This window comes from Canis aureus, chromosome 1 (genome assembly GCF_053574225.1).
Source record: "Canis aureus isolate CA01 chromosome 1, VMU_Caureus_v.1.0, whole genome shotgun sequence".
Taxonomy (NCBI): Eukaryota; Metazoa; Chordata; class Mammalia; order Carnivora; family Canidae; genus Canis; species Canis aureus.
In genome coordinates, this window is record NC_135611.1 from 14,934,071 (window position 1) to 14,948,063 (window position 13,993).

General features: G+C 48.3%; 1 protein-coding gene across 3 annotated transcripts in view; it reads right to left on the reverse strand.

Annotated features, from left to right (window-relative positions):
* TNFRSF11A (TNF receptor superfamily member 11a) overlaps positions 1 to 13,993 on the reverse strand; it is a 75,534-nt gene that overhangs the window by 60,821 nt on the left and 720 nt on the right. The gene's annotated exons all lie outside the window — the stretch shown is intronic.

Below are 13,993 nucleotides of genomic sequence, written 5' to 3' on the forward strand. Positions count from 1 at the left end.
ATTGTAGTGAAAGTCATTATGGATACTAAAATTACTTTCTGGCTCTACTGAAAATTCATGCTGACATCTCACAAAGCAGACAGAAGCTTGGCCCCTTCTGTCAAATCAAGGGGAAAAGAACCCAACCCAGAAAAACAAATGAGGGATTTTCCATAGATTTTATTTTATAAAATATCATCCGTGACTATATTTGAGAAATTTGGCTATAATTTAAGTAAAGATGGTATCAAATTTCTGAATGTTGCAGAATTGAAAGATGTGGTTTTTGTTAAGAAAGAAACTATGAAATGTGAAACTAACACCTCACTTAATAGTCCTGCTGCCCTTGAGAAAAAGCATCCTTAAAGAAAGTCACCATTGAAACTGCCCCTGCTCAGAAGAGAATACAAAGTACTAGTGACCTGTGTTCCCCAGAGCTGGTTTACGAGGACCATCTCACTCCAGGAAACTGTCTCTGAAGATTTTGTTTTTACAGACAAATAGACAACAAACAAAAGATGACAGTGATAAAGATAACTGAGCAGATCAGAGCAACCCAGCACATGCTTTGTTGCTCATACACTTTCTTTGAGAATCTTTTTCTCTCAGCTGGCTGAGAAGACAGGCCAGAGAGGTCTGGGTCTCTGCCCTCGCAGACATTTCAATTAGTGTGTCAAAACCCTTCGAGTCGAGATGTTCTGAGGGACCTTTGCGGTTTTGCTCCTTTCTTGGTTCCTTTCCTCCTGAAGCTTCCAGATGCCGTTCTCTACGTTATCTGTTCTCGATCACAGCACAGTCATAGGTCTATTAACCAAAAGAAAGCATCCCGCCCTCATGCTTCTTGGTTAAAAGTTCATAACTAGAAGTGGAAATGACACAGGAGTCATTCGTAAGCTCAGAGGTCCGATAAGACAGGTTTCTATAGAAAAAAAAAAAAAAATAGAAAAATGAAATCCTAATTGACATGCCAGCATGTAGGAATTCTGCAGAACAGAGAGAGGGGCCAGGAGAGGGAGGGAAGAGGGGGGCATGGGATAGGGAGGAAGGGCCTGGCCAGGCCACGCCCCTGGGGAGGGCAGTGGGCTCCAGGGCAGGATTTCTCTAGCCAGTGCTCAGAACTGAGCTTCCGGTTTGGCTGGGATAGAATGCTTGACATTTCTTTAATAAAATCGTCTACACTGGGACGCCTGGGTGGCTCGGTAGTTGAGCGTCTGCCTTTGGCTCAGGTCATGATCCCGGGGTCCTGGGATCAAGTCCCGCATCAGGCTCCCTGCATGGAGACTGCTTCTCCCTCTGTCTGTGTCTCTGCCTCAACCTCTCTGTGTCTCTCATGAATAAATAAATAAAATCTTAAAAAAAAAAAACTGTCTACATTTCTACAAATGGAAGACAAGGGGGAGGGCAATTCTAAGCCTTAGTCTTCTCATCTGTAAAATGGGGCTAAGTATTGCACTCCTCCCACTCTAGTGAAAATCAGATGTGATAATGCTTGTAAATGAGGTAGTGCTGTCAAGTGGCAATACTCAGAAAAATTAAGGCTCTGCATCCTCACATTGAAGCTGAAGACCTCTCCAGCAAGCTCTCCAGAATGAAGGGAGGTAACTGCATTATTCACCCAACACAGTGGTGTACCCCTGGCCAGTGGTCAGTGATAGGGAGGCAGTGGGGGGCAGATTCTTCTGTGCACACCTGAGCAGGATTAGTAAACATCCATTACTTAGATCCTTCCCTGAGGGAGTAAAGGGAATACTGTCCCCAGAAAAGAGAAAGAGGGTGGGAAAGAGAGGGTGGGGAACCAGCCACAGGAAGATTGTGAAGGCCTGGCAGTTTCTCTGAGGACACCATTCCTGTTTACCTGTAACCTAGCAATGATCAGTCAAGGGGATAGCAGAGTATTTCAGCTGGGCGACTGGGGAAAAAAAGTGTTGTTAATCAATCAAAGAGGTTTATTTTTTTAAAAAGCATCTTTGCACATAAAGATGGGTTTTCTCATGGGACTGAAATCATGACAAGTGGTCAGACTCATTTCAGTGGTTTTCTGTCTGGGGGTTCAATCCATGACACAGGCCATGCTTGGGTGAGGGTAGAGATATTTTACTCAGGGCGTCTGCTGATAAAGCGGCTGCTAGATTATATCTGCCAGTGATTTCTGTTAACTAGGACATAACTGAGTTATGACCAAATGGCCTTCTAGACATTTTCATTTTAAATAAACTTGATAGAATTTCAAGCTTAGAGATTTACAGAGTAAGTATCAGACTCATTTTCCTTTTGTACAAACCGAAGATTCACATTTCGTACTTCAGAACAACATTACACAGGTATCTATGAAGACAGTATGTTATAAAGGCACAAAGAGAAGAAACGAGCAGCTTTTGGGGAATCCCCCATGCACCCCAACAGATCACCTAGCATACTCCCCTCACCTGGGAGACACTGAGCTAGGCGACACATTAAAAAACTTGGGGACACCTTTAAACCAGCCAGGTACGTGGCCCAAGTCATAATGGAAGTAGATTCAGAGAATCAGGGTCTAAACAGAAGACTCTCTGAGTGTTTAAAATATAATTCATCTCACAGTATATTTTACACACAACCCTTGAAAAAAATCTGCTAAAAGTGAGGCTTACATATTATCCGATTAACATGAAAAGATGTGTCTAGTTTGTTTGAGAGACTGTGAAGATTATGGTCACAGGTACTGTGCTAATTGACCTGCCACTAAAGGATCTGGAAGAGGGGTACCTGGGTGGCTCAGCTGGTTAGGCATCGGCCTCTGGCTCAGGTCATGATCTCAGGGTCCTGGGAACGAACCCTGCATCCAGCTCCCTGGTCAGTGGGCAGTCTGCTTCTCCCTCTGCCCTTGTCCCCCTGCTTTTGCTTGCTCTGTCTCAAATAAATAAAATCTTTAAAGGATCTGGAACATTCTAAAATGCATTTTATGAATATGTTTCTGGTGACAAAGAGGATGTAGAACTCCAACTCAAAGGGCATTCATCACACCTGGTTAACTCCTACTCACCTGGTTGAAAATCACAGATAGGAATCAACCCCTTCCCCATATACAGACCACCCTCCATAAAGGGGTTGTGATTCATTTACTCATTGTGCAAGTAACAGAGGAAGGCTAGTCATTCCTTTGCCTGTCCTTCACTGTGCTTATGCCCAGAAGACACATTCTGCTCTAGTCCAGGATTTAATTACAGATGCCATCTATGTCCTTAAAAGCTCTGCTATCATCAGACTTTCAAAGCTGTCTTTACTGAGCCTTCACATACTTGGGCAAGGGTTTGGCTTGGTGCAGGACTAGAGAAATTAGCTCATCCCTGGTCTCTCAAAGTGTTTAACACTGGACACAGGCACAGATAGAAAGACAACTGTAACAGACAGAGACCCACATGACAATGCAAGTCCTGGTGCATGTACTGCAAAGAGCCAAGTCCCTCGGAGTCCCCGGATTTGGCCCTCCCTGGTCATGGGCAGGGAAGGAGAGAGAGCTGGGCCTGGGACACGTCTTCCCCAGCTCCAGGACTGGGAGGCAATCACAGAGGGAGGTGCACAAAGCCTGGAGGGCAGGGGTGAGGGCACAGGCCTAGCAGGGAGCAGTGAAGGCTGGTGCTTGGGCAGGTGGAGGGAGACAGAGGTGGGAGCAGTGGGAGCTCTGGGGGGAGGAAGGGGAGGAGGAGGAGGAGGAGAGAGAGAGAGAGAGAGAGAAACCTTGCTTATAGTCCGCAGGAGAAGACCGACAATAAACCGACGTCAAATGCAATCTGGTTGGAAAGACTAGGATAAAAGAAATAAAAGAGGATAAAGGTGATGTGATGAGCTCATAAAGGGGAACCTCTGGTCAGATGACACTCAGCGGAGACCTGGATAAAGTGAGGAGACAAGCCAAGGTCACAGCAAGTGTGAGGAGGAGGAGCACGGCCAGTGGACATAGCATTTGCAGAAGTGCACGGGTGCGCGGCAGGGCTTGATTAGGAGCAGGAGGAAGGGCCGCGTGGCTCAGGGGCAGGAAGTCACACAACGGATTACATAATCACCCAGATCTGGAGGTAGGGCACCCCCCGGCGCTCCCACTGCGCGGCGCTGACTGCAGGTTCCCACCGGACGGTGACTGACGCCCAAAGGGTGAAATAATAAGCACGTCGTGCTGTTTTCTTTACCAGGCAGGAATTGCAACGTCTGCCCTAAGAGTTTACTTTTTTGTTTTTGTTTTTGTTTTTTAGTTTTAATGGTGATAAAATGCACATCATGTAAGACTTACTATCTTTTTTTAAAGGAGATGTATTTGTTTTGATTTGAGAGAGAGCGCATGCACACGAGCAGGAGGGGCAGATGGAAAGAGGGAGAAACTCAAGCAGACGCCCCGCTGAGCGCGGAGCCCCACGCGGGGCCGGATCCCACCACCCTGAGATCGCAGCCTGAGCTGAAATCAAGAGTCAGACACTTAACTGACTGCACCACCCAGGTGCCCCAAGCATTTACCGTCTTGGCCATTTTTCCATAAGATGTTTTGGAAATAGATACTATGAACAGAAAAAAAAAAATCTGACTTGGATCAGGTTTGATGAAAAAAGCACCTCAAAAACGTAGAGTAACATATGGCCTATTGGACGTCCTGACATACTCGCCATTCTAACTTAGCCGGCATGAAGCACCTGCCTCTCTGAGACCCCAGCAGCATCTTCCCCTGACCACCTGGGTCCCAGGTGTGCTCCTTCAGGAGAACCGGGAGGCTGCGCTTCCTGAGAAGGGGCCTATCAAAGCTCTATTGATTTCTGCTCAACCCTCTACCCTACTTTCCTCACAATACATTCATTATCTCTGCTCCTTGAAAAGAAAACATATGGCCCGAAGGAAAATGAAGAAATAATCTTGCATTTCAAAACTTCAATTGCAAGTGTCTTTGTCTTCCAGGGAGATAAAGAGGGAAACGAGTTCACAGCTGTGGGCCACTTGAAAGGCAAGTGCAAGGACCGTTTGTTTCCTAAACACAGTAAGGAGGATGGCTTTGACTTGTCCCTGTATTATCACCCAGAGGCTCCCCTCCCGTGAATGCTCCTTTATTCTCCCAATGCCAGGCTTTTCTTTCTTTCTTTCCTTTCTTTCCTTCCTTCTTTCTTTCCTTTCTCTCTCTCTTCCTTTTTCTTCCTTCCTTCCTTCCTCTTTCCTTCCTCTCTCTCTCTTTCTTTTGTATTCTCAATTTTTTTTTTTAACTTGTATTCACCCGAGATGAGAACTACTTTTCTCTTCATTCCTATAGTAAAAGTCAATGACCGTGCTTCCAGCAGCTCGCTGGTCTGCTGCTGAAGGCCAAGTCTCCTTCTGGGCCCTGCCTCCATTCCAGGGATGCACCAAGCTAATAAGACTACTGGCCCCCAAAGTGGCCAGAGACTGGACTAGATGATGGCACCTGGCCCTCAGAGTCAAGCCCAGCGCTGCTTGAATGTGCACAGAATCACCTGGGAATCTTATGAAAATGCAGATTCTCATTCAGCAGGTTTGGGATGGACCCTGAGATCTGCATTTCTCACAGGGTCCCGGTGCTGCTGCTGCTGCTGCTGCTGGTGGTTTCTGTGTAGCAAGGCCAGAGATTACATTAAAGACCAAGATCCAGAACTTTCTCAAATCCCCAAACACCATACAGTCATCTCCATCTATGTAATGGGTCTTGAGAACCACGTCTCCCATTGCTGGAATCAGACACCATTTATCTTGAGTGGAGTGAGCGAGAATTGGCCCTTCTGAAACACTGAGTATGTGCCAGGCACTATGCTCGAGACTTTTCTTAACTTCTGTATCCTCACAAAGCGATGGAGTAATCTGCTTAAAGGGTTAATGATGCAGCAAAGGCATGTAGCTAATGTTCAAATGTTAAAATGATGAATAATTTTTTCCTGAAGGACCGCTGCGATCTCCTAACTTCCCTTTACAAGGACATAATCGTTTCCTACTAGTTCTGGATGAGACTGGAGCTCCCAAGCAGGAGCTTGGAAGGGTTACCCACCAATTTGGGGCAAAAATTAGAGCAATCCTGGGGGAAGAGGGCTGCAAAATCAAAATGGGAAATCTCTCTCTGGGCTCAAATTCTCTGTTCTGATAGGGACAGGACACAGATCAGCCCAAGGGGCACACAACACAGCTGCCCCAGGTCACTTGCGCCCTGGAAGAAGGGCCTCTCCCCCTTGGAGGAGCTCCTCCTTTGAGGTCCCTTTAGGCTCCCTCCCCAGGCCGAGCAGCCAGGAGCTCATGACTGGTCTTCCCTGGCCTATGAGGACCACTCCGCACAGGCAAGAGGACAGTCAGCTGTACGTTCTGCTACGCTGCTCATTTGTGACTTTACATATTAGTAGGAAATTATTCGAGTCCTGGCAGAGTCGCCAAAACAAAAACAAAAATACACACAAAAAAATAAGACCTTAGTACACACTTACAAATAAGTAAGACCCCAACTGGGCCCTGGAACTCATCATAAGGGGACAATGTTTTAGGATTTCATATAAAACATTCTAAACCTTGTCACCATTAGAAAGTCATGGGCTAAAGTTCGGGACAGAGAGTCATTCCAGTTGTGCTCCCACTGAACTTCCTTCCCCCAGTGTCTTATGCTCCATTGTCAGAGGTTTGGGGTCCGTACCTGGGTTTCTTGCTACTGTGCGTTGGTGAAACACCATATTGCCCTGCACCCAAACCCCACTGGAGGCTCCCTCTCTCGCTCCAGGGGAGAGCTCTAGACCTGACGGTGACCGGAGGCTACGTCCGTTTTGACCCCCTTTCTCCTACCACTTAGGGCAGTGACTTTTACGGTACTAAAAAAGTCATAACAGGAAGGAGTTAGATTCATGCCATGGTAGGCATCAAAATTGGAGCGAGAGAGGAGTCCCCAGATTCACTGTCATTAGTCATCCTGAGGCATACAGGATGTCTCATCCACACAGAGCCCGACAGGTGGTGGGAGGGGGCCACACACGGGACCGTGAACTGGCAGGTGCAGGAGCAGGGCTCTCATACGGTTTATTTCTGGGGGTGGGGGAGGCACAGAGGAGTCAGAGATGCCTTTGCTTTAGGAAGTGGCCGAGGTGATTCAATATATCACATTTCTTTTCCTCCTGAGTCAGGGATCAACTGGCCCACGGACCCTGTGCTGGGTACTCAGGGTGCTGCTTTAAACTTGACTGGCCTTAAAATCACAGCATCTTTCTTTTTGTGAAACAGCAGTTAATAAAGGAAAGGCCTTAGGAGCATACACCCTCGAGCACACTTGCAGACTGCTTATGGGATTTTCCCAAACACTAGAAAGCTTGCTTCTGTGCCACCACTCTTGGAGGGTCTTGCTCCAGACCCCACCGTGTCACACAGCTGACTGTACAAGCACTTTCCCCGAGGGCGGGGGTGGCCAGGCCACACGGCTGGAGGGGACCCTCCGGAGGCGTTCTAGCCTGCACAGCCTGAGCTGTGCAACTGGGGCCTCCCTGGGCCTCATTCTCCTCTTCCTCCTGGCAAAAGTGGAGTGAGGATTAGAGATAATCTATGTAAAGCCCCGAGCATGTGTCTGGCACACCGGATGGCATCAAGAAACGGCAGGTGTCTTTAATACAACCAGTCATATACTATTAACTTAGAGCTGAGCTCAAAACCTTTCTAGGGAATTCCATGGTCTGCAGCAGTGATTCCCAAGCTTCCTGGTGCATCGGAATCCCCTGGAGACACTGTTAAACCCAACCGCTGGGCCCTACCTCCAGAGTTTCTGATTCGGGAGACATGGGGTAGGGCCTGGGGATGTGCGTTTCTAACAAGTTTCCAGGTGGTGTGGATGCTGGACCCAGGGACCACCTCTCCACAAGGTAGATCCCAGCTCCGGAGATCTGCTCACACATCCCCTCCACTCCCAAGCCGCCTGATCCTTTCCTGGGCTCTCCAGCCAGCCCTGGACTCCACACAACAGGACTGGGCTCAGTTTCCCCCTGCATGCCCTGCTTGTGCCCACCCCCGCCCCTTCCCCTGCTGTCTGCGCTCAGAAACATCTCTGCCCTTCCAGGACAAGGGTCACTCCACTAGGGTCCCTCGGGCCCAGCCCTGCGCTCCTGGCCACCTTGCCTGCTCTTCTTTTTTGTAGGGCTTTAGACCCTCCTAACTGCCAGGAGTGCAGACCATCATGTCTCATCTCCCCTGCGAGATGGGGAGCTTCCCGGGTCCCAGGCAGCGTGGTGGAACTGGGATGCATCCCACGGGGTCTTCTGGCCTTTTGTTTGCGTGTCTGTGGCTTTTGCCAGCAAGTACAAAAATCAGGATCCACTGAATTGAAAGGAAAAAAGCTGACAGAGAGGTTAAAGGAACCAGAATGAATAACTCAGGGCAGAGGGAAGTTGCGGGTAACAATCTTCAACAATGGAAACATTAAAATAAAGAACACTGGCCAACTGATCTTTACCCCCTACGAAAGAACAAATTTGAGGAAATGGGGTCAAATTGTGACATACTGGATTTAGGTCTGCTATAGGGAAGTTCCTGATATCGGGAATTAACAACAGTGAATTGGATTGGCAAAGGCGGATGTGAATAATCTCTAGTATGTTTTAAAATGGAACAGATTCTCAATCACCGTGAAGGTTTTCTGTGTGTCGCTGCCTTTATATCTTGGGTACAAAGTTGAGAGGACGGAAGGGCTCTTTACAGGTTTCTTTTAACTGGATACAGGCTTGGCAGCTCTTTGTGTTACCGAAGGATACACGCTTTTAAGTTTGCTGCTAACTGCATTACAAAGAGTAACAAATATGTATATATATTTTAAATCAATACCTAAGGGAAGTGGGTGTCATGGGAACCCACACGTGCAAATACTGCCGGGCTTAGTAGGATTTACGCAATGCCACAGTCCGCTCTTCCCACTTGCCAGGTTTAACCATCACATTCACGAAAAGTTAGAGAGTTTTTCTTCCTCATTTTTAATGGAAAGTCTTCAAATTTCTGATGGCGGGAGGAAGTGGCTCTTGCACTCTCAACAGTGAACAGGAAATGTAATAAGTTATTATTACTCTGATAAACTGGAAGGATAGTTTTTGCAGTCACTTCTTCCTTCCACTTTGAAACCTGGCAGCTTTCTGACTGTGCTTGTGCCAGACGGGCCTCCGTGTCACCTGCTGGGCTAGATTTTTTTGGGGGGTGGGGGAGGCACAAGGGAGCTGGGCAGAGAGAAGGGGAAACGCTCCTCCTAGGCACTAGCAATCCACCAGGAAAATGTGTTTTGTGCGAGCGAAAAGGGTTTGCTGAGCCATGTTCCAAGGTAAACACTGCTTCTATCTGGGGGCAGGGGACATATTTGTTGCCAGCGTGGGAAGACCGAGGGTCAGGTCACACCTGCTGCAATGATGGACCCTCTGGGATCTCTTGCTGCTTATCTCTCTTTAGAGTTTTACTTTCTGCCTACATCCTGAACTTCTGATTCAAAGACACCTTTAGGTCAGGAAATGGCTCTAAATTCCAGAGCACAGAAATTTCCTGTGGATCCCAGTGCCTTGGGGCTCTTAGCTTGTTTACCTCTTTGGGGTGTGAAGAACTTTGTCTCTGCCTCACAGTAAAATAATCCAAAGCAGCTGGGATTCCGTGGCCTAAGATTCATCCTCCTTTATTTATTTTATTTTATTTTTTTAAGATTTTTTTATCTATCTATTCATGAGAGACACACACAGAGAGAGAGGCAGAGACACAGGCAGAGGGAGAAGCAGGCCCCATGCAGGTAGCCTGAGGTGGGACTCGATCCTGGATCTCCAGGATCACACCCTGGGCTGAAGGCGGCGCTAAACCGCTGGACCACGGGGGCTGCCCTCATCCTCCTTTATCGTTTGCTCAGGAAAAAGTCCTTCTTTACTTGAACCAGAGACAAAGATCTCCTTAAAGAACTCTGAGAAACACAATTCAAACGGTCAGCTGTTTTACTCTGACATCAATCACATCTTTTTTTTTTTTTTTTTTTTTTTTTTTAGTTAATAGGTCCAACCACATCCTTTGCCCCTGCATTGTGGGCACCTAGCATAACTCGGCTGGCTCTGAAATCACTCCTGCACTTGGCTTCTCCTTTCTCTTGCCACTACACCGACCTGATTCGAGCCTTTACTAGCTCTTCCCCCAAACCAGGGCAGTGGCCTCCTTACTGCCCCCTGGACCCACCCCCGGGGTCCAAATCTGATCATGACCCCTCTCTCCCAGCCCACAATGCAGCAAGATAAAATCTAAACTAATTCTGCTTGCATGTAAGGCCCTTGAGGGCTGGCTGTGCCTCCCTCTCCCCACAAGCCCTTGGGAATCCGGGAACGCTGGACTTTTTAGAGGCCCTGCACTGTTACGTGTCCTGGCACCAGCCCACCTTTGCACCACCAGCCCAAATGCTGGCCTCTTGGCCCTCCTTCCATGCTTTAGACCTCACAAGTGAACAGTAAGGAAGGAGGAAATATTCTTTCAGGCAGGTTAAAGCATTCCTCATCCTGGGTGCCCACCACCCTTGGAAAATCTTCCCAGGAAATAGGTCTCTTCCTCTAATCCTTGGCGAGGAGGTCTAGACTGGGCACCTCTTGAAGACGGGGGTGGGGGGCGGGATGGGGGGAGTGCTGTGCCCCTGGTCTCTGTCTCCTCAGCTCCTTGCAGAGTGTCCCACATGCTGGAGTAGGTGCACACTTTGTTGAAATAAATGAACAGAGATTCAGGGTTATTTCTCACTATCGAGTTCCCCGTCCTGCAGCCCCAGACATCAGAGGCTGAAAGAGGAGGGGGCCCACAGAGCAAATGCAGGTATCAGGTTATCAGCACACATCCATGAAGAATGTGCTTCAATCTGCTGACGGGGGTGCTGCCGTGAGAACAGCAGAACAGCAGCAGCACCAGCCAGCCCTTGACTTCGGAGACAGAGGGGAAGCCGGCCAGGGGCACTGGGCAGGTCGGTCTCGCTGGCAGGAAACAGAGCGTCTCTCAGAATGAGGACAAAGATATGGGGTTGTGTGTAATCTCACTCACCGCCCACTCGGGGCTCAACCTCAAAAGCTCACTAAGAACTTTAGACGGACCAAGTCTTTTGTTTTGCTGAGTCTCTGTCTTGGTTTCTTCAGGCTCAGTGTTTTGGGGCAGAAAGAATGAAGTGAGTTCCTAGCGGTGGATCCTACAGGAAGCTCACTCTCTGCAAGCACAGGAAAACAGAGAAAGTGAATGACCTTCCCACCAACCAGGTGGAGACCATAACGGTGCCTGGAGGGCACCTGCCCCCTGCGGGCCAGCTCTGGATGCAGGAAGGTGAGGTCAGGTTGCTGTGTGCCCAGTAGGGGGTGCTTCCCTTGTGGGCTGGGGTCAGGATGCTGCAGGAAGAAGCAGACAGGCCACAGGTTGTCTAGGGTGGCCACCTGGCCAGGAGGGCCAGTGCCCTTGAGAGTGAATCACCTGTAGAGCCGATTAGGGTGTGGACCCGTATCAGCAAAACAAGACAAAACCCAAAACGACACAAAGATGGCCCAGACAACATTCCTAGACCATTGGCCACACTGTGTGAGAAAACCAGTAATACCATTTTCCCTGTACTTCAGAAATAGGAAAATATGATGAGGGAAATTTTAATACTGACACGGCAGATAAAGTTCACACGGCGCCTTCTTAACACAACACTCTCTGCAAAGGAGGCCCTGGTCTGGAACTCCCCTTTTCATGGCCTCATAAAACACTGATTTATTGACCTTCAAAGATACACCTTTATTGTTTCAGTTTTCCTGGTGTAAAAATTTCTGGTAGATAACTGAAAAAGCAAGCTCATATTTCCTTATCAACACGGAGAATGTGTTTATATCCCAGATTTGTCATTTTTTGGGGGGGTGGGAATTAGTGGGAAGGAAGTAACAGGGGAGGCATTGGAAACACTTGTTATCAACAGAATGGACAATAGGACCGTGGGTGTACATGTCTGTGGTTCTCTAAACATGGTATTAACATATAGCCAGGTCTTCTCTCTAGGATGGGAGGGGGCCAGGAAGACAGCGTGCAGGTGTCTATCCTACAGCCTGGAGCTCCACTCTAGGGGATTTCCTCTGTGGGGTCTCCCTGTAGGCTTTTCCAGGGCCCTGTGGCTTATCTGACTCTGATCAGTCTACCTTACCCCCTCAGCAAGGGCCATACAAGCGTTATCTCAAAAACTGTAAATGTTTAATGTCCTGTCTGTTGTGGGTTTTCCTGAATTACCATCTGTAAAGTCATTTTTAAAAAGTGGGTTTGGTTTTTCTTTTCTTTTTTTTGGGGGGGGGGAGTTGTTTTTCCAAGATGCCTTTAGGTCTGAACCACTCACACCACCCTCTGACTAGAAAGCTTTCTTTCCCCAACAGCCTCTTGGAATCAGTCCCTCTCTGACCCTTGATTTCTTACCCCTGCTGCAAAGTTCAGAAAAAGCCTCTTCCTCCAGAAGTCCACCCTGATTGCTCTAGCTGTACTCATTACTTCCTTCCCTCTGCACCAGCTGCCCCCCTTCCCGTCATCACATGCTGCTTTATTATTATTACAGGTTCACCCATCTAGTCCTCCAACTAGACTGTGGCCTGTGAAGACACAGTCGCCTCCGTCCTGTTTCTCACTAGCACTGTGTCATAGACCATAAATGTTTATTGGCCTGGGTCTCAATGAATCTGCCCTCAGGTCTTGAAAAACCGGAGACAACCGTGGCTACATCTCATCAATTACCTTAACGAAAACAGCGAGCTTCTAGATTTTCTTACTTGGAATAAACAGCAGAACTATCAACATAAAAAACATAAAGTGTTCTTTATCTGTGGGCAAATACTCTTCTTATGTCTGAAAACAAATTCCCTCACAGATACAGGCAGACAGAGATCTAATCACAGAAATGATTTAAAAGGCAAAACTCACAGCCTTCCAGGGACACTTCAATCTATTCACCAGTATGTAAATGAAACGCAAAATACAATACTCGCAGATAAAGCACTTTCTAGAAGCTGGTTTGGCCAGCGATTTTACAAAAGCCAATACCCACTGCCTCTCACTAAGCAGTGCTTCAAGCCTTGGCCGAGTAACACCAATGGACTGCCAATGCGATTGTTGTTGTTGTTGTTGTTGTTGTTTTGAATGAGGAGAAGAGGTAGGCCAAAGAAGCCGTAATGACACCTGCAGCTACCACAGTATCACCTGCCGCGGCTACAGCACCAGGCTCCACCTTTCAGAATGAATGGATTTCCACGGGCTCCCACTGGACACGAACATTCTACCCTTTGATTAGAACTGTCACAGTATCATTTGTTTCCTGTTTAGGTTATGATTCAAAAGTGCATATAACTGGAGTGGCCAAAAGGGAAAGGGAGGGGAAACAGCCCTCGCTGGAAGCTCTCTCTGAAAAATAAACCTGTTTTGGTGGCACTTGCTGTTAGTATTAGAACCTAGTGCGTGCCAAGAATACGTGGGTGCATATAGTGTTGGCAACAGCAGCGTGAGATGCTTTCTTGGAACTGCAGAGCGGGTCGGTTTTCCTCGGGCGGCCTGACCGTTCCCTGGAGCCCCGGCTTGTAGTTCAGTGCGCTGGCACCCTGTCCCACCTGCCCAGCCCCTCATTAAGCAACACCCCCGCGTGCTCGGAATGAAATATTCCGTGAAGTTCTTCCGCCTTCTTTTCCCTCAACCACGCTAGGAAACCCACACTCGAGGGAACCGAATGGAATGAAGCTTCTTCAGGAGAGTCTCCTGCTCCAGCCTACAGCTCATTCCTGTTATCTTCGTCAAGGAGTTGACGCTAGGTGGGCTGCGCGGCCCCCACACTTCTGTCCCCCCCAACACAGCTGCACCAGCTCCACCGTCTTCCCGGGCTTCTGGGCCATTCTGTGCAGCCCAGGACAGCAGCCTCGGCCTGTGACACACAAGGGAAATCTGAAACTGCCCAGACCGAGAAAACCGCCACCACGTACTCTTCCCTCTGAGGAACTTGCCAGCGCACGAGGCCTTCGGGGCGCCCGCGGTCCGGGTTTGCTGCCTGCAGCTC